Source organism: Pagrus pagrus, assembly GCF_965226575.1.
Source record: "Pagrus pagrus genome assembly, chromosome: 5".
In the NCBI taxonomy this organism is placed as follows: Eukaryota; Metazoa; Chordata; class Actinopteri; order Spariformes; family Sparidae; genus Pagrus; species Pagrus pagrus.
This window is the reverse complement of record NC_140189.1, coordinates 29,847,632-29,867,876: the sequence shown is the minus strand read 5'-3', so window position 1 is coordinate 29,867,876 and position 20,245 is coordinate 29,847,632. Positions and strand designations below refer to the sequence as shown.

General features: G+C 40.6%; 1 protein-coding gene across 7 annotated transcripts in view; it reads left to right on the top strand.

Annotated features, from left to right (window-relative positions):
• The window catches only part of diaph2 (diaphanous-related formin 2), a 397,495-nt gene that overhangs the window by 305,260 nt on the left and 71,990 nt on the right, over nucleotides 1–20,245 (top strand). The window lies entirely within an intron of this gene.

Sequence of the window (20,245 nt, the reverse complement as noted above, 5' to 3'; positions counted from 1 at the left end):
CAGTACAGCATTGTAGGTGGGTGATGCGTTATGTCTGGGCTCACCTAGCCTTAGAAACCCACATAAAGGCCGGTTTGACCAACGACCCACAAGTGGCCCTAACGACTCTGTAAGAACACACCCACACAGAGTTTAAATCCCTGTGACTCCTCTTCAGTTACTTACAACTGAAGAAGCCTCTTGGATGAGAGGTGAAACAAGACCAGATGCCTACGATACAGCACTTAGATTTACCATGACCTGGATGTACTGTACAATCTGTACATCAGACTCATGCAATGATTATAATGTATTTTACTCAACCTCTTACAAACAGTTATACAATGAGAAATCTCCATCCAAAGCTTTTATCACCCTCCTGTATGATATGTGTTATGGCCTAAATTCCCTTTGTTGTCTTGACGCGGCTACCGTCTCATCTAAACGCCGGTTTCACTAATTGGCCCTGAGTAGAGGGAGGGACCAAACCCTCCTCTGCTGTTCTGTGCTCATCTGGAGTTCATTTATTTAAGTCTGTACGTGTTACTCAATAGTGTTCAAAAATCACTAGCCAATAGGGGAAGGGAGACATCACGGTCAATTAGGCGCTTAATGAGAGATCACAGATGGATTAACGTATTTTCTCTCAGATTGACTTTTTTTCAGTCTATTATAATGGCATATTGTAGTAGAGACACATGATATCCCTCAAAGCTTTAGGAGATGAAATGCAAACCACATCTGTTGTCTAATGAAACACAATTCATTTGGAGAGTAAAAAAATCAAGTTTTCATTTATAAACTATTTATATGATAGCATTCAGTGCTGCAAGATTAAAAATGTAATTCATTTTGAAGGAGTGGTGAAACTTCTCTGTGTCAGTGGCTGTGGTACATTAGAAACAATGGTTGGCCAAGGAATCTGGACCCTAGAAGGGCATCCAAAATGAATCTGAGCAATCGCAATATGCTGACGTCTGGCTGTGGAAATGAGCGTATTTGTACCAAAACAATCTGAGAAGCGCAACTTACTCTTTAGATGATGCTCACTGCTCATATGCATGACTAGTCAAGTAGACTTCTTAGGGGTCACAAGCCAAAAACGGTTGGGAACCACCAGGTTAGAGAGGAAGACTTGAATTACAAAAGTACTCATGCAAGAAACCCTGTGTGTTACTATCTCTGTACCTTGTTCGACACAGTCAGCAGGGGAATCTACGTGGTTCTACCTGCAAAGTCTCTTCAGCTGCATGGGATTACAATGCATAAACAGGTGCTGTGCTTTCAGCCATGTTTATTTACAGAGCACACTACCAGTTCCTATCCGTCTCACTTGTAATAGTCTTTAATTTAGGACATTGAATCTAGGTTTCCTTTGAAATGCAGCTTTGGAATCGTGCCAGCGTCATCTCGTGCTTAATTCCCTGTTTCACGTTCTCAGATAATGACAGGATTTTGTATTGACTGTCGAAACTGCTCTTATTTCAGCTCTTGTTTCATTACACGGAGTCGGCGTGCGTTCGATAGGTCGCTACACAAGTTTGATTCATGATTGTTCCCCCACTGCTTGTTATTAGTGCAGCATCAAAGCTAGACTTGGTAAACACATTTGCATTTTAATGACTGATATAGATTGTTCTCCTGCTCAATACCACCATCAACACACAGCCCACCCCCTGCCCACGTAGACAGAAGGTGGGCTGTGTTTAGTGTAGTTTAAACACCCAACACGCATTGTGACTCACATGCAGTACTGCAAGTGACAGTAAATGCATGATCATACAAGGATGCTTTTATTTTGAAGAGTAGCATCAACTCTGCGAGTTTTCAGGTGATAGCAGGCCAAGAATATGAAAGTCTGGGTATGGTAATTAAGAAAATAACTGGGTTAATGTGTCCACATTGTGGAATGATGCAGTCACTGTTAATGAAGAGTGGTTGAAAATGATATCTCACGGCACAAATGGATGTCATCATGACAGCAATCAGCCAATGACAAGAGAGTGTGTGAGGAGGAAGATCATTCTTGTTTCCCCAACTCACGTTTTCTTCCTGTGCCACCTGCAGAGGATGATGCTACCCATTAAGTAGAGTTTGCCTCTGCGGGCATGTAATCTGATGCAAATTAGAGCATCAGACTGCCAAATGAGTGCAGTGATGGTGCTATGGAGCGGTTGTCACAGGTAACACAGCCAACATACCTGTAATGCCGAGGTTTGCGCGTGTGTTACGCCGATACCTCGCCCGATGACGATTCGGTGAAACTGATGAGTCCCCACATTGATTTTAGTGTCTCTGAGTGCCAATTTCCAAGAAACACCCCACACTGCAGCAACGAACGGATGTCGTGTTTGCAAAGGAGGTGTTCGGGCCTCTGTGTTTGGCGTTTCCACCAACACCACTATCACTGTTAACTGTTTGCAAGAGCCTCTCCAAATATGTGCTCAGAGAACAGTCTATGAAAGCTTCTTCCTCGAGGTGCAAGACAAAAAGACAAATAAGTAAGTTAAATGTCTGTTTACTCTGTCCCTGTCTACCCTGCTTTCTCACACTCTTTTTGTCCATGTTGTGATGACATTTATGTCTTGCAGTATTTTTTGAAGGAGAACAATTTATGTATCAGAGCAGAGATAATGTGAGCAAATGTTTTCTGCAGCGGTTCATTCACTGTTAAGATCCTGTTCTTTGATGTGTACAAAGCCTCCAAAACCTTTTTTTTCCTATGTCACCCATCGACAGCCAAACCAGCCAATAACAATGATTTTCACCGATGCGCTATGTTTCCATAGAGAAAGAAACATATAATTGGCTGAAGAAAGTGAAGTTTAAATGCAGGGGTTCTTGTTTCAATAAAAGAATTGCCTCTTTTTTTTATACATTACTGACAGAACTGTTGTCACTTCACAATAGTAGACAGGCTGGAGGCTCTAATTTATCTGTTTCACTGTGTTTTCCTTCCCACACTAGAAGGGGAAGGAGGCTGTAACAGGGCCCAGCTCCACAGGGGAGAGTTGTGTTTAGTGGTGGCATTGATTTTATAAAAGGTTGCGCAGTGGGGAGGCTAGGTAGGCCTGTCAACCCTCACTCTCACCAAAGAGCGTCACTCCGTCAAGCTAATTGTGCCCCCTCTGTAATCCCAAAACCCAAAGACAGACACAGTATGCAAACATATGTCCACATATTCTCACTTTTAAATGCATGGCTATCATCCTTTCACATGAAAAAAGCCAATTTTCAAATTAACAAATTGTTGTTAGTGGCTCACAAACAGTCTGCTGCTTTCTGTGGAACGTTCTTTTGGTAACACTTTACGTATTTTAGGGCACACATTAACTATTAACTACTTACTTATTAGCATGCATATTAGCAGCATATTGGCTCTGTATTAGTCATTATAAAGCATGTGTTAATGACTTATTCTGTGTGACCATATTCTACTACTTTTAGGCTATTAAAGGCCATATCAAAAACATTTTTATGTCAACAAATAAGCAACGTTAGCTACAATTAGGAACGTAAACGTTAGCTAGCTGGCATTATCAATGTAAATGTTAGCTAGTGTTAGCAAAGGGGGCGAGATGATTCGAACAACAGCGGTGTTGTGGCATGAATGCAATGGAAGAGGGGAGGTGGAATGCCACATTTGGTGACTGAATGATATCAGTAAGACCTTTAACTAAGAATTTTCCCTCAATAATATTACAAATGCATTATAATAATAATAAAGTTTATTTATCTAGCACCATTAAAAGCAGAGTTTACAAAATGCTTCGACAATCAAGCAAAAGCAGGAAACTCAGGGAGACAAAAATACCAAATAAACACTCAACAGTCAAGCCAAACACAAGAAAGTCTATTGTTAGCTGAGTTAAAACAAGAAGGCAGAACACAAAATGTAAGAACACAAAAAGTCAAAATGAGTTATTACAAGTAAAATGAATAAAAGTGATAAAACAGGCAAAATCACAGAAAAAGAAGAGAGGGAGAAGAAAGAAAAAATAAATAAATAAATAAAATAAAAATTAAAAAAGATAATACATTTAAATAAGTAAATGCAAAATAAATGTGTTTGTTTGCTCGTTAGTTACGATAAAGACCTCACTTTAGAATGAGGAACATTAATTATTGGACACTATTAACAGTTTTGTGTTGTGCTACATGAGACTATACTGGCATACCATGCAAAGCATTTTAAGATTGCAATTCCTGTAAAAGCTTCCTTACTTACTGTCAGTTGGCAGTTATTAGGAGGTTATTAGGGAAAGCTCTTAATTAATGACCTTGTCGTTATATAATATGGTCATGCAGAACAAGTTGTTAATCATGAAAGTGCTGTATAATGATCGTCAACAGCCAGTATGCTAGAAATATGTGTGTCAATAAGCAACTTGTTAATGATTCATGTGTGTTCCCTGATAGAAAGGGTTGTAGTTGTTCAGTTGCATGCAGTTTTCTCCTCAAAGCAGCACTCAACACGAACAGCGTTTTGCAAGTAGATACACACGGTTGAGGTAAGAGTTAAGGACGACAGAATGACAGATTTGCATACTTTGTTTGACAGCTACTTCTGTGCAGTTCTCAGCTCTCTGCTGGTCAGTGCCAGGAGGACTGAGAAAGTAATGGGCTACAGAGAGCAGAAATAAGATATGAGAGGGTCAGAGAGATGAAGACAATAAGGGAGAGGAGAAACTCGGCAAGTGAGGAGATGAACTGACAATGAATGTACTTTTATTTTCACAGGTTGGAGGACACGCACACACATAGCTAGAGGCAGTTCATCAAGTGCCTGTCAGTTCTCTCTCCCTCCGTCTTCTTCTGTTGTAAGAGGGAATCTTGTCAGGGTCAGGTGTGGAGATAACCTAACTCGGGCTAAAAACATCCACCACCGCTCCACTGAACTTAGTACCAAAACTACAGAACTTTTAGTTACTGCTCCCAGTTTTAGCTTAGTTGCACTGTCAGATCTATTTGTTGAAAAAAAGTATCAATGCAGTTTACAACGCTTTCCCAAGGTGATGATTTCGAGTGTCATTCTTGCCTCCTGTGGCTGTTTATATGCATGCGTGTGTGTGCATAAACACGTCTGGCAAACACATGGAAGACAGCTGCTACACACATCCATTATCCCACAAACAAATGGATTGTAAGTGCCAGTTTTCTGTCACTCATTAGGCGCTAATCATTGGCAAATCCACTTGCCTTCTAGCGAGTACATCTTACTGTATCCCCCTGTCAATTTCTCTTTTTTCCCCCTCTCATGACACCCAGCTTCTTTTTTTTTTTTTTTTTTTGACTGGCGAGTCACACAAAGCTCCCCCGTCCCCCCGCTGAGCCACATGACAAAAAAACTCTTGGGGAGATCATTTTATCTTACTCTTGATTGCCACATAATTATCAGTTAATTATTTAGAGCCTTAAATTAATTTGCTAAAAATAGTCTCTGTGCCTCTGTGTTGCCAATGGAGACGGCTCCATTATTCCTGCCTCCCCAGTCTGCATCTCTCCTTCTCTAGCTGACTTTGACAGCTACTACTGCCACTCATGTCTGACTGTAATCTAATAAAGTAGGACATTGTCCTTTTGTATTTAAAGCAACCCAATTTAGGTCTAATGCTTCAACACTGATTGTTTGGATTCCTCTGCGTTGTGTTTGCCATGCCTTTCTCTGCCAGTTGTGAGCTGGCTGCAATCGACAACGTGTCAGTCACAGAGCGCCACAGTCCAACTACAGTAAACTGAACTTATGATTACACAGAGAAGGGTTGAGCGAGAATTCAGCTGAAATGAGTATCCAGTGCAAATAATGTACTTTTTATATGATGAGTATGATCAGAGTAAAATGTGTTAATATTCGAACTCTTGATGAAGAATCCTCATTGGGTAGCTGCCTGAAGTTTATTTATTCAAGTTTATAAAAAAACGATTCCACACATGGCTCTCTTAGCCTTTTGATCAAGCATTAATCTGAAGTTTAATTCTGAGGCGGTTCTGCAAATAGTTTTCTAATAAATAATAGATATAGCAACTTTTGATCAAACCATATCAGTGTCAGGCCTAAAATAAGAACTTTCAGTTATCGCTACCCACTTCCAGTTAAAGTCCAGCCCGATTATACAGATTGAACTGCAGATAGTTTACTCGGCTGAACAAGTATACTTTTTTTTACAACCCCGTTTCCAAAAAGGTCAGGACGTTTTGTAAATACAGACAGACTGCAATCATTTGCGAACAAACTGTGTTTGTGAACCCCGCTCTATACTTGCCTGTGATCGACTGAGCCAATCAAGGATGCTCCTTTCATACCCAACCATGATGCCATCAACTGTCACCAATGAACCTGTTTACCTGTGGAGTGTTCCCCAGTCTTTTGAAACACGTTGCTGTCAGCAAATTCAGAATAAGCATATATTTACAACAATCATTGAAGTTAATGATGTGAAACGTATATCCCATTATTTTTCTTTATCTATGTGTTGCACAGCACACACAGTCCAAACTGTTTTAGACTTGGCGTTGTATAAGTTCAGATATATGAGGCAAACTTTGTTTAGTAGCATCCACTCTCCTCTGTCCGCAAGTGGTTTTGTCCAGCAATAACTTTACCTGTGCTTTACAACACTCTTTAGTGGATAGCATCTTCTTTTTACTTCTAACTCCACTCTTTGGACACTTCATTAGGCTGAAAGTGTTCTGAACAAAGAAATGTGCTGTAAGTGGTCTTATAATGGGATTCATTGGCTTAAAGAATCGAAATTTACCCCCTCTTTTTTTTTTTCCCTTACCTCGCTCAAGCACATACACATATACACACGCGCGCGTGTGCGCTTACACACACAAACACACACACATTGAACCAGGGGCCAAACAGGCTGACCTGCTGAATGGGTTTGTGCTGTGGTAATGATAAGGCTATTGAATGGAGCTGTACTCTGTCACGCTAGCTGCTGGGCCAGTGGTCTTACTGAAGGAATCGGATCAATATAGTCTCTCTCTCCCTCTTTCTCTCTCTTTCTCTCTGCGTCTCTGTGTCTGTCTCTTTTCCAACCCATCTTTTATCAATCCCGCCGCCATTCTTTCTTCATCTCAACCTTTTAGCACTGTAGCGCAATTACTTTAATCATCATAAATCCAATGTAAATCTTCACTGCTCCTGTTTAGTGTGGAGCTCTCAATATCAGTAAATGTGAGCTGCTGCCCTAAACGCATTTTCCTTTAATGCAAAGGTTGATTATCATAATTTTAAAAAAATAAGTGAAATAATTGAGACATTGATTTTCATTTCATTTGAGCGTTTTTTTTTATGATTTGTGCGTTAACGTCTACGCTAGATGTCGGATTACTTTCTTTCTCACACGTCTCACGTCTCCAATTGATTTGAATAAATCAGTCTTTGTTGAGGATGGTGGAAAAAATATTCTCCATATCCAGCAGCTAACCCTCGCCCTCATGCCCGTATTAGAACAAGGCCTGATTTTATTGTTGTCGAGTTATTTACAGTATATCAATGTAATTTACATAATAATCAAGAAAAACAAGTAAAGTCTGCACACTGTTCACTGAGCAGCGCAGAAGACTGAAACAGTCCAGCATGAAGGTTTGAGATTCCACTGGCGTTTGAAACATCCCCCAGCAGTCTGGAGGCGCACATCAAAGGCAGCCCAACATGATGTCCATTTGCAAAACCGCACTGACTGTCTTGATTACCAGCCTGTTCAGAAGGCATGCGTTAAGTGGCCACCTAAGAGCTCCCATTTCCAGCTTTATGCACGGTGATCACACGAAGAAGATGTAATCTGGACATGGTGTGCACAAAACCTGGGTCAAATAGCACTTAAATAATTCCCAGACATTCGTTGAAAGCTGCTTGGAGTGGCAGATTGTAACGAAAATGTTTACCGCATTACGATAATTCAGGCATTTGTCATTTGTCAGTCACGGAGACGTGTTTTGTGGTAATCTGTTTCTCTAGGCATTCATTGGCATCGTTTTATTTGAAAGCAAACCAAGAGACAAATGAAAAACTGTAGTTGTAAGCCTTATTTTAGGATTTTATGTGTAATGTTTCTGCTTTACTGCATTTTAATGACTAGTGGATATAAGAAAGAATAGCTCCATATAAGTGAGTGACTGGAGACACAGGTGCTCCAGAGATTTATGCCAGGCTAGTGCCATGTTTTTGTTTGTTTTATATTTTGGAGGGCATTTAATGCTCATCCTGCCCTAAACACCATAAACTCAATCCAGTCTGAACTGACAACTGATAAAAACTCAAATATATTTAGAGAAGCAACAGATAGACAATGTCCTGATTGATGATTAACACAAAATCTGCACACAATGTTCAACAATTTCCACGTTAACATCTCAACAGGAAGTGGACATAGAAAGAAAGAAGAAAAGAAATGCATAAAAGACTTTTGACTGTGGCATCTCTATATAAATATGGTCATAATACACCTACAGTATTTATGATCTGGTAGGGAAACAGGATGGGCAATGAGTGTGCATGTCTGTGTGAGAGTGAGTTTGCAAACCCCTTGTTAGAGGCAGATAAGGACAGTTAAAACAAAGAGACAGGGAGACAGAAACACAGCACGAAACAGAAAGTGTGGACCAGCAATTGTGATTCATCACTGTCACCATTGCATAGAACAACACAGACATGGCATGTGCGAGGAAACAAGTCTATACTGTGCGTCCCACACAGTCTTTGTACTCCCTTAGCAGCAAAGCCAGACAAAGTCTTTTAAAATGATCATACTGCAAAGACATATCTAACTTTCCTCCACTATAGGAGCATTGTGTGTTTGTATTTTAATATATTATCTAGGAATAAGACAAGCCAGGTCAGAAAAGTAGGGCAATGTAAATGAGACACGATGCAGCATCAACAGCAGGAATTGTAGTCTGGTATTATAGCTGGCTGTGTTGATAAAGCTATATTGTATATTATAGGGAGACATGATATGGATTTTTTTTTAGCCAATATATAGCTGACAATTATACTCCTTTTTTTATCTTTAAAAGAAGTTCCTAGCCTGTATTTTATGTACGCCTGAGGATACGAAAGGCTAAGATGTCCTGAGAAAAGATGGAGGTTTTGTTATTCCACGGATATAATAAGATTTGTTGTGTTAAAAGTCATAGACATGTTCCCTCCTCTCTTCTGCAACATATATTGTATATTACAATCGAGTTGTCTTTCTCGAAAAGTTAAAGGTACGTCCGCAGCCACACTCCCGTTGGCGTGGCTCTGAGCTTTTTAACTTTCAAGACCTTTTTACATGCACAAGAACCTATATAACACACTGAAATAAAGGAAAAGGCATAAAAGGTGCATAAATGGTGTCCTTTAAGCACGCACGATAAATAGCCAATAGTATACATTTCCCTAAGTTGGTGCCGATAATTTATTGGTCCAATATATACGTGTATCATGCAACCTTTGTATGTTCTCTCAGTATTCAAAGGTGTGCAGTTAAAGCATCTAAACGAGACTAAATACATCAATTGAAAGCATGTTTGATTGTGAGGGGAAAATATTACATTTATTTTCCTACCAGATTCAATCAGCTCTATTTGTGCTGATGGAGAGGGAGGTAGTGGTTGGATTCATTCAAGACCAAATCAATGAATGTTCAGCACTGGGTTACACTGGCATCAAAGATTAATTCTTAAAGATTTTCTGAATAATAAACCTCAAAACACGTACATATCTACACTCTACAGTGTATAAAACAACCATCCAATTAGATTCTCATTGAATGTTAAGCTGTTTAATATTGTTTACAAGCTTGCACCTGTCTGTGAAATGACAGGCGTGAGTTCCTGCCTGTGTTTTTGCACATACTTGTCTCTTCAAGGGGCATCTCGCGAGCCATTGTGACGCTGAGGTAGGGATTGATGTTTTTACCGATTAGATCAGCGTCAAGGGAAGCAAAAGACTTGACCTTTCACAGTTTGACAAGTATGAACATTGTAAACACAGTGGATTTGCATTGTCATGTTTCCACTCTGTGAAAATTACACAGAGAAGCACGGGCCTCGGGCATCGATGTGACATGAGATTGCTTTGGATGAGGATGAAGGGATGACAGCAACCATAAAAGGTTATCAAAGATGAAAAAAAAAAAAGATGCGTGTGTGCATGTGTGTGTGTTTGTCAGTAATCATATTGGGGCCATGTTGTCTTCACATACACTCACTCACCAGCACCATTATAGTGGACACCAAATTATTTTTTTTCCTGCACTCTCTCCCCTTTTTTAATAGCCTATCCATGATTCAACAGGTCATTCCCTTGGACCTAATCTCCTCATATCTAATTTATATGGTCTCCTTTCTTTTATCAGATGTAGCCATTACACCCTTCAGTCCCGCCCCTCATCGGGTTGTTCCAACACCAGCTGGGCGCTGTAGTGAAGAGCTTTGAATGCTTAAGCAGAAGCAACCTTCCTCTCTACACGTATAAATATTTCAGGGACAGACAGGCAGAATAAATTGACAGTAAAATTGACATCAAATCTGGCTTTTAATTTCAAGAGAAAAAGGATGTAGGAGCTGTCGGGGAGATGATGGAGAGGAGTGTTGGGGGAGGAAAGGTTATGACCCCCATGTCAAGTGGTAATATAATTCACCGAGCCTACGATGTGTGAAAAATACAGCCCTCACAGTTATTAAATATATATGTAAATGCTATCTGTGTGTTTCATTCAGACTGCTGCACACTATTTATATAGTAAATATGTATGTGTATATATACACAAATAAAGATAAAGATAAAATGAACATATGAAAAGTCGTAAAGATTCTGACTGCAAAGTGACTTAAGGAAGAGTCTGTTGTTAGTTTTTAGTCAGATGCTGAGAACATTGAAGGTGAAGAGGTGAAGGCAGAGTCTGATCACTGCAGCAGCACACTGAAGTATTACATTAATTACATTTTGTGAAGGGGAGGGAGATGGCATCGAATAATCACCACCCTGTTGGCACCTTCTGTAATCCAACAGAGAGACAGAGAGAGGCGAGGGGAAAAGAGACGCCGTGTGTGTGTGTGTGTGTGTGTGTGTGTGTGCGTGTGTGCAGTGACAAAGACGGATCAACGGGATAGAGTTTTGCGATGGCACACCGTTGATTTTCATCCAAGGTGTTTGTTTTGATTACTTTGGACAAAGTCCAGCAATTTTCAGAGAGCATTGTTTCACCGAGGCATTCAGTTTGGTAGAGATTTAATTATTTTCACCATGTGAAATGAACCTGACTTGAATGTTTTATTCTTGTGCACAACAAACAGGCTCCCATTTCACATGAGCTGAGATTTTGAGAGCCTAAAAACGCATTCTCTCTTGTTCTCTTAAGTATTAAGTCATTTTTTTATATCCAGGGAAATGTTTAATCAGTTAGAAAATTAAGGTTGGCTGTATTGTTCAAAGACATTTGACAACTATTGCTTCTGTAAGGGAAGATCCTGCAGTTTCTCTCATCGAGCAACGGCTGCCGCAGGACTCTGGACACAAAACAATGTTGGCCAGTCTGGTGGTCAGTCAGTCTGTCCACCACTTTCATCCAGAGTGAAATATCTCAACAAATATTGGATGGATGGCAATGAAAGCCATTCGTGTTTTCCCCCAAATATGGTTCAAACATTCATGGTTCCAAGATGGTCTATGGTCTAAGACTTCCTGAAATGAGGTTGACAATTTTGGATTGGAGTGAAATGTTCTGAGAACTATTGGATGATTGACTTTGGTGATATTCTGCTTTTTTAAATCTAATTTACAAAAAATCAACCTGTTAACATTTCCATTGTGAGAATGTTAGCTTGCTAACATGATTATTTGGCTACACGTTTGTTAGCACTGTTAACATGCTGTAGGTGGTAGACTTTTGTTTCCCATAGATTGATAGCGTAACTGTGTGTGTGTGTGTGGTCATTTCTGATTTCACCACTGTAACTCCTTATTTTAGTGTTTACTCAGAAACTGCTCCTGTTTGCTTGACTTGCTTTCCCTTTAGTTCACTTTCCACCTCTGGTCTTTTTATTGCATGTTCTCTCACACAGATAAAAAATGAATAAGAACAAAAACGGGTTGTCAAATATACTTTGGCGGCCATTAATACACCGGGCGGCCTGCTGAATTAAAGTCTATGTGTGGAAAAATCTATGCCATGTGTCCGAGAGAGTCAGAGGAGAAAGAGGGTTCACAGCTCCAAAAATAGAAAGTCAATATGTGGTCCCAATGTAGTTTTTCTGCATTAAAATGTTTAAAAATTTAGCACGCTAACAGAAGCTCGGTGTGGCAGCATTTCTTGCAGAATGCAACAATGTCCAATGTAAACGTTTATGATGCCACTCTTCAGTTTTGTTGTAGTGCTAGCTAGGGCTGCATGATATCGTCAAAAAGTGATATTGCCATTATTTTGACATGCAATTGTGATGTAATTCATGATTATTATGGATTATTACATTTCACATTTTTTGAAAAACTAGGAAAATCATGATGATGTGGCATTTCTCCTGGTCTCTGCCAAACAAAAATGTTTTATTACATCTGGAGAACAAGCTTTAAGACCGAGCACCCTTCTGCCATGTCTGAGGATGACTTGCAGCCAAAGATCATGTTGCTGCTAGCAGAGAGGGTGAAAGTGTAATACGATGCAACGTGCTGCCAATCAATGTGTTCGAGGGCGAGGGATTCAAAGAGCTACGTCGTTCAGTACCTCAAGCCCATGTACAAAATGACATCGAGAGACACTGTAGCTAAACACATGGAAAAGCACTTTGAGCTTAAAGTCAAGGACAGACACGTTTTTACTCAGGTAACTGAGTTATTATAACTTCTCTGTAAATGAAATCAAAGCATTTCATTCAGCACACTCAGATATGTGTCAGTGATTTAAAACTTTACACATACAGTACTGCCTCTTTTAAAATGTTGGCAACACCTCCCTTCTTCCAGCCCTCCATCTCTCCACCGTACCCTCCCTCACACACTCCCCCCTCCCTCTCTCCATCCACCCCAGCACGAGGTCACATCCCAATTTCCCAGAACTGGCTGCTCTGCTAATTCCCTCTGAGAGCCCGGGTGTCTGTGCCATGGCCCAAACTCAGGACGCTGTCAGCCTCTTTCCTGCTCGCCCTGCAGACCTACCTCTGCTCGTATCACTACACACAACAGAACAGTCCTGTCCTCCTCACTTAGGAACGTGGCTTACTGTGTGGAGAAGAATACCATAGTGTTGGCCAACAGCGAAAAAGATCACTGTAAACATAACAACACAGTTTTAATGAAGCCTTGCATTTCTCTCACTTATTCTCCTTTTACATTCTTTCTGTATAGTGTTGAGAAAAGTGATGCTAGCAAAAAACTTTTTCAATAAAAAAATAACTTTTTAAATAAAAGAAGCAGGCAGCCAACACAAAGAATTTTAGATTTTAATATAAAAAAGTCAAATAAGAGCTGTTGGATTCATACATACATAGATTTGAGTTGCTAGAATTACTTTGTACATCTAATATTCTGTGTTCTCTCACGCTCACTCGGTGCCCCTGCCACTACACTCCATTCCTTCATCCCTCTCTCATCCCGCTCTCGCTCTCAACATGATGGGTTGTGTCCAGTCAGTGGGCAGCTTTGGTGTAATTTGGCCCACAGGGGCTGTTGGCAGGAGGTGTGGGGATAAAGGGAGCAGGGATGGTGGGGTTTGGAGAAAAGCAGGCTTAGTGTGGGGCCTTGGATGGAGGGGCCAGCATGCACGGGAAAAAGCATTAAATAAACATTAATGCAACTAGGTTACAGGAGATTTATTAAGGAGGCTTTTTGGGCCCCCACTGTAGGGTTTTATGCAGCACTTTAATAACTCTCTCATGCACACAGGTAAACAAACCAGGTAATTTATTGCCATCCTCATAGGTGGCCATTGTGAAGACTGTTTTAACTTTGTATTGGCTTGTAAATGGATTTTGTCTTTCCTCTTTCTCTGGGTTTTTATTGTGGAGTTGAATGGAGTCTGGCTCCAAAAAAGCTTCTTCTTCTTCTTCTCCTTTTTTTTTTTTATTTTGTACATCTAGGGTAAGTCTGACTTGGATATGATTTTGATGTCACTTCGTGGTGTTAAAAATGAGCGCCCTTAATCGCAGCTTACTGATGTTAAATGTACCCTCTCTGGCACGTCAAACACGCAGATAAAAAGTGACTGATTAAACACAGTAATGAGGACACTGTGGCAGGACAAAGAACTAATTCTAGATTTTTACAAGGACAGGCTGGGTTTTGGCAACAACAGGAGATTTGAGAGAGAGAGAATTATAAAAACATGAACTGGCAGAGTGCTGCCATTGACATCACATTTCACATCTGACATTGTCTTTGTAAATCGGCACTGTCAGATATGACGCTGTCAGAAACTGGAGTTGTGTGAGCCAAGCCTTAGTGTGATATGTTCAGGGAGCTAAAATTGTTTATCCGAGAGTTGTGACAGCTTCAGTTATTGAGTGTGTTTACATGCCCTCTAGTATCCTGATGATGATCGTGTTTTTTTGAGTATTCTGTTTATGTTTGGCACTTGTAAACGTCATATCCTGGTTTCAGAAATATGGATAAGGCCTCATCCCAGTTTTGAAACAACTGGATATGCCACCTGGAGTACTTCAGTGGAAACCAGGATACTGTGGGATGTATAAATGTGTGTTTGTGAGCGCACAGAGCAGTGGTTGGAGGGTGAGAGATCAAGACACACCTGCGGCTAGATGATCAGAAACCCAGTTACTGTAACGATCATGTATACAGCGGTATGATTAAACACCTTCTTTCATGTCCCAAGTAAACACCATAAACAAAAATTATCAAAGATTGGATAACTCTTAAAAAAAACAGGACACTAATGTCCACGTAAACACACTCATTGAAATCTAACTATAAAGCAGGAATCTTTGTCGGTCTGTATGTATCTTGGGAACCATTTGTCCGATCTACTTCACATTTGGCCCACTGGTGCAACTTTGGTACCCAACACATTGAATGTTAATAAATGCTGAATATACAGCAAACACCGCTCTGTGCAGGAGTGGTGACGTGGCTTCAGCGCTCTGACTTCGTGGTTCTGCAGACTAAAGCGCTCTCACGTGATCTCGTGGGGAAGCAGACGTAAACAAAATGGAGATTAGCGTGGTGCATCAACTTGCTGTAGTACCGTGTTGCAGTGAGAAAAGACAAAAGCAGAAGATTAAATAAGTCTGGATGAGTGGGGTGACATGGTCAACACAGGTTTTCTATTTTTCAGTGAGAACTGGAGATTTTACGTGTCTGTCAACAGTAGTATGCTCGCTAACGTTAGCCTCAAGGGCTACAATGTTTGCCGTTGCTTGGCAGCACCATCAGCTACTCTGGGATGCTTCTCTCATTGGTTGTTGGGGTCCAGCACAGAAAGTACCGATATAATGATCCAGATTTTTAACTGTAAATATCAAACATGTTTGATATGAGCAGATCAGGAGGCTTAAGACTGGATCTATAAACTCCTCACATTACCAGATAATGTAACAGCATGTTTTGAACAGCTGCAGCACTAGTACTTTTAAAAAAAAAAGTCATTTCTATGCAGAAATTAAAGAAAGACAAGGCACAGAACTATAAAATGCTTGTATTTGCAAAATTAAGTGTTCTAATCTGATCATTAGCATAAAATCCAGTAAGCACTCCACAGATATCTTTGGTAGCATCCGCGCTTGCAACGTTAAGCCCTGAAGCCTTGGTGCAATTGTCTTTCTCTGCGTTGGTGAGGTTCAGTGCACAGGAAGTGCAGGCGGTAGCACATCTCCGAGGACAGCTAGAGGAGGAGAGCAGAGACTGACAAACAGAGCCGGGGCGACCAAAGGCTGCACGATGCTTTACCTTGAGACCCATCGCCTCTGCTCCCTGCTCTGCTTCAAGCCCAAGCGACGTGAATAACAGACACGGCTCAGACAGCAGACTTGTGAAAGTTCACTCTGAGTAGGAGAGAAAGAAACGGGAGTTCTTGTTTGAGTGAGAGAATTTAATGGAGAGAATATCAAGGGGAAATGTAGAAAGAGAATTATAAAGGGAATGTGTTGAAAGAAAGAGACAGTGGTGAACAGGAAGAAAGGAGAAAGAAATAGAAAAAAAACGGATTTATCTTGGAGAAGGAGAGACAATAAAGGCTACAATAACTGTAAGAAAGGAAGGGAAAGAAAAGAATAACGGACAGTCTGACAGAGAGACAAAAAATGGGTGTGTGAGTGTGTGCTCACGTACTATATATATATATGTGTGTGTGTGTGTGTGTGTGGGTTTGGGTGTGTTTTTCCTGTTCATTCTGTGTCTGTGTGTGTGTTTGATGAAGGCTCTACCGTACCGGTTGTGTTGCTGCAGGATAATGTGTGTCAGGCTCCATCAATATGACATGTCTTTGATGTGGAAATACAAGGAGCAAAAGCCCAGCCAGCCTCAGTCCAGTCCCCAGCGGGACACATCTACCACTGTGCATGTGCATACATGTGTATTTGAGTGTGTGTGACTGAGAGAGAGAGAGAGAGAGAGAAGGGTAGAAATAGAAATACAGAGAGCCACAAGCCACAACAAGCACCAAAAGTAACCACTGCCTCAATGTTTTTTAACTACCCTTCTACAAGGGAGGCAACAGTTGTGGCCTGAACATTTCCTGCACTAAAGGCGCTGTGGACTCCGCTGCAAAGTGGAATCAATATTGTACCTAAATGCTGATAATGAGTAGAAAAATAACACGTCTTTTGCTGCTAGATTGACGCGTTAATATTTGGCTTGCTTTTTTTGGCATGAACCTGTTGCTGATCCTTGTTCGCATTGTTCGGTTCAGCATTATGAATATGAATGCTTTTCATGATTTCACAATTATCTCTTTATACTTTGGAGTCAGTTTTCCATTTTGACCAATTAGGCATTGTTGCGAGGGTGCATTTCAAATGAAGCTCAGTCTAGCACTCAAAACTGGCTGCGATTGTGTTTTTTTGGGTGAAGCACTGAAGTTCTGTTTCACTAATAAATGACACTGCACCATATGGCGCTGTTCATGGCAGATTGGTCCCCAGAAAGGAATTTATCTGTACAGGGATCATTGTGAGACTTTGAGATTTTGAGACACAAATACAGTACAACTCTGTCTGGAGTTTGGACGTTTGAAAAGATATCTTTCTTTGGCTAACTTTTACTTTTACATCCATCCGTCGGCCCCCCGAGTTTTCACACACAAGTGGAGTGAGGGGGAGGTGGACAAAAGAAGAGATAAAGGCAGTCTGACAGAAGCAAGGGGGGATAAATCAGGTCCAGGCAGAGGAGGAGATAGAGACAGGGAGGAGGAAAGACAGAAAGATGAGTCCATCCATCGAGCCCTCGTGTGTGGGCTTGCTGCTAACCTGGACTGCGCCATTGCTGCTGTGTTTCGGTAAACACTAGCTTCCAGGGAGGCAATCCGACCAGCCTACCCTTTCAGCGCTTTCATTCCCCCTCAGCGACATGAAAAGGCCTTCCACACACATACACTGCGTATGTACAGAAAGAGCGCAAATACATCATGCACATACAGTCACATGTGAATGTTTTATTTATATACACACGGAACAACAATGTGAGTTAATAACTTGCACAGGGACACAGAGAAATCCCTGGACCTCAACACAGATGTCTAACAAGATGACAGAACAAACACACAGTACACAAATGGCACTGTAGAAGAACAGTGCCTTTCACATGATAGCGGCGGATCGCTCACAAAGAAAATCTTGATTGAACTGTTGAGCCCCGACAGTCGCAGGCCACATGCTGCACCGCCAGCCTGTGTATGTTGCCAAGGCGACTGCTTATGAGCGCTAATTGTTTATAACTGTACCGATGACGCAGAGAGCAATAAGCTGCAGCCTTAGCAGTTAAGCAAAACATGTAAAAGCAAAGTACAATATGGATCAGACTTCTCTGTGTCGCAGCAGCAATTTATGTATTATCAGTTAAAATGGAGAATACGTCAGAATAAGATGCACAGATCAGACGTAATTCATTTGAAAAATGAATGTGTGTTCATCCTGATTTAAGGTTATTATTGTTACTGAACAGCCATTCAGAATTACACACATGGAACCACAGACACTGAAATAATAAATTGCATTTACACACAAGTAAAACTGTGCTCGTGTCCAAAACACAGATATTAGATCAGATATTACGATTGATGGAAACAGCAAAATCTGAAAAGACTTCCTCAGTTTTGCTCACTTGATGTGTTTTTTGCCTTTATGCACTTAATTGCTGATGGATAGTAAATGGCCAAGGCGAGAAGTTTTGATTCTTATTCTTCATTTTCGCTGGGGATTATTGTTGGTTGGCAAACAACTGATTTTGTTCTTTTTTTATTCGCTACTTCTATTTTCTTCTACTCTGTTTATCCCAGCCATGCATAACAAACCTGTACTGCCAACTTCTGATAAAACTACGCTTTGCATAGCCTAGTTTATTCACTCCACAGCAGTTGATGGCATTTTCTGTGTATTTCTTTTTGGGGAGATTTCAAAAGTTCACTTCCAGTTTGCTAGACAATAAGATGGAAAAATATTTTTAAACTCATAGAGGAAAACTATGTTTCAGTACAATTTGGTTTTATGTTCTTGCTCTGTCCATCTGTTACCAGGGATGAAAGTAACTAATTACATCCACTCAGATTACTGTAATTAAGTCATGTTTTTGTGTACTTGTAATTTTACTCTTACTTAAGAATGTAAAAAACGATAACTGTACTGAGTACAATTTTAATTAATATCTAAACCTTCCTATCCGATCACAAATGGGCCAATGAAAACCTTGACATACGGACAAAAATACAAAACTCTGCAGCAGGCCCAGTGGAGAGGTGACCATGACTACTGAGTAATTTAAACTGAAGATCTGGAGGAACAGAAACCCCTCTGAGTGAACGCCTGCTGTTGACAATGCATCTAACACCAACTGTTAAAAACTAGCTGATACTCTGAGTAGAGTTTGAGAAGAATATGTTGTACTTTTGCTTAAGTATTATTTGAATACTAGTAGTTTTGTGTAATATTGAGTCATATTTCAGTTATGTCCTGCAGCTGTATACTCTAGTGCAGCTTTTCAGGACTCTTTCCATCGCTCTCTGTCAAATCTGTTATGATTACATTGTGCTCACCAAAGTAACTGGTAAATTTTGGAAACATTTACAGCATTCTTAACAAACATGAACGACCAGACAGTCAGACACGTTTAAAGCAAACCCATGGGTTTGACAGAACTCCTTTGTGGGAGAGAATAAGGGTGAATGGCAACAAAGACACAAGGTTTTCCTGTGCAATAAGGAATTATTAGTGAAACAATTACAGGTGTGTTCCCTTTGTTTTTTTTCCTAAGATAAAGTGGTAGCTAATCCGGCCAAAGCTTCAGCTTGTTTTTAATCTTTCTGATCCTCTGGCTGCTCAAGTTTGTTGCTCTGTTGAACATAATTTTAGCTAGTCGGCACGTCTCCGGATCGCAGAAATTGCTTTTATTACAGTGTTGTCATAACCAATAGAACTGATGGCCAGTGCTATTGAAATAAAACCAAAGTTGTTTTAATGTAATTCCACATTATAGTGATTATCTTTGAGCCATTCCAGATATTACAGCTATAAAAACTACAGCCTCTAAAAAAGGATGATCAAAATGATTGAAGACACTGCAGGTGGACACCAGTGCTGATGCACTGAAACTAGTGACGGTGGAGTTTATACTGTAGGATTTTTTTTTTCTCGTCTTTGTCTGCAGGCATGCATACACATGTATACAAGTTGTACGTGTGAATACGTGTGTCCTGTGTGAAATCGTATCCTCTTCATCCCACCCAGTGCATGTGAGTCTTGGAGTGTCCAAGCACAGTCTCCATGAGGTCAGTGGCTGCTGTGATAATGCTTAACTGATGCCGGCTGTCAATAGCCATTCACCAGGAGAAAAGTGCTCCGCCTGTTCAGTAAATTACACAGTGCGACGTGAGCTGTGAGGTTCAAAACAACCTGACCCCACTGTTGTTGGGAGAAACAATAGAACAATGACTGCAATCAGCTTTTCCAGCAACCATCTGTGTCATGCTGCTGACTACAAAACACCTTTCCATTACTCCAGGGCTGCAGCTATTAGCTCACCGTGCCATTGACTCCAAAGTGAGTTGGAGAGGTTATTGTAATGGCACATTATATTGGCTCTGACCCTTCTTCATCCAGTGTTTTGTTTTGC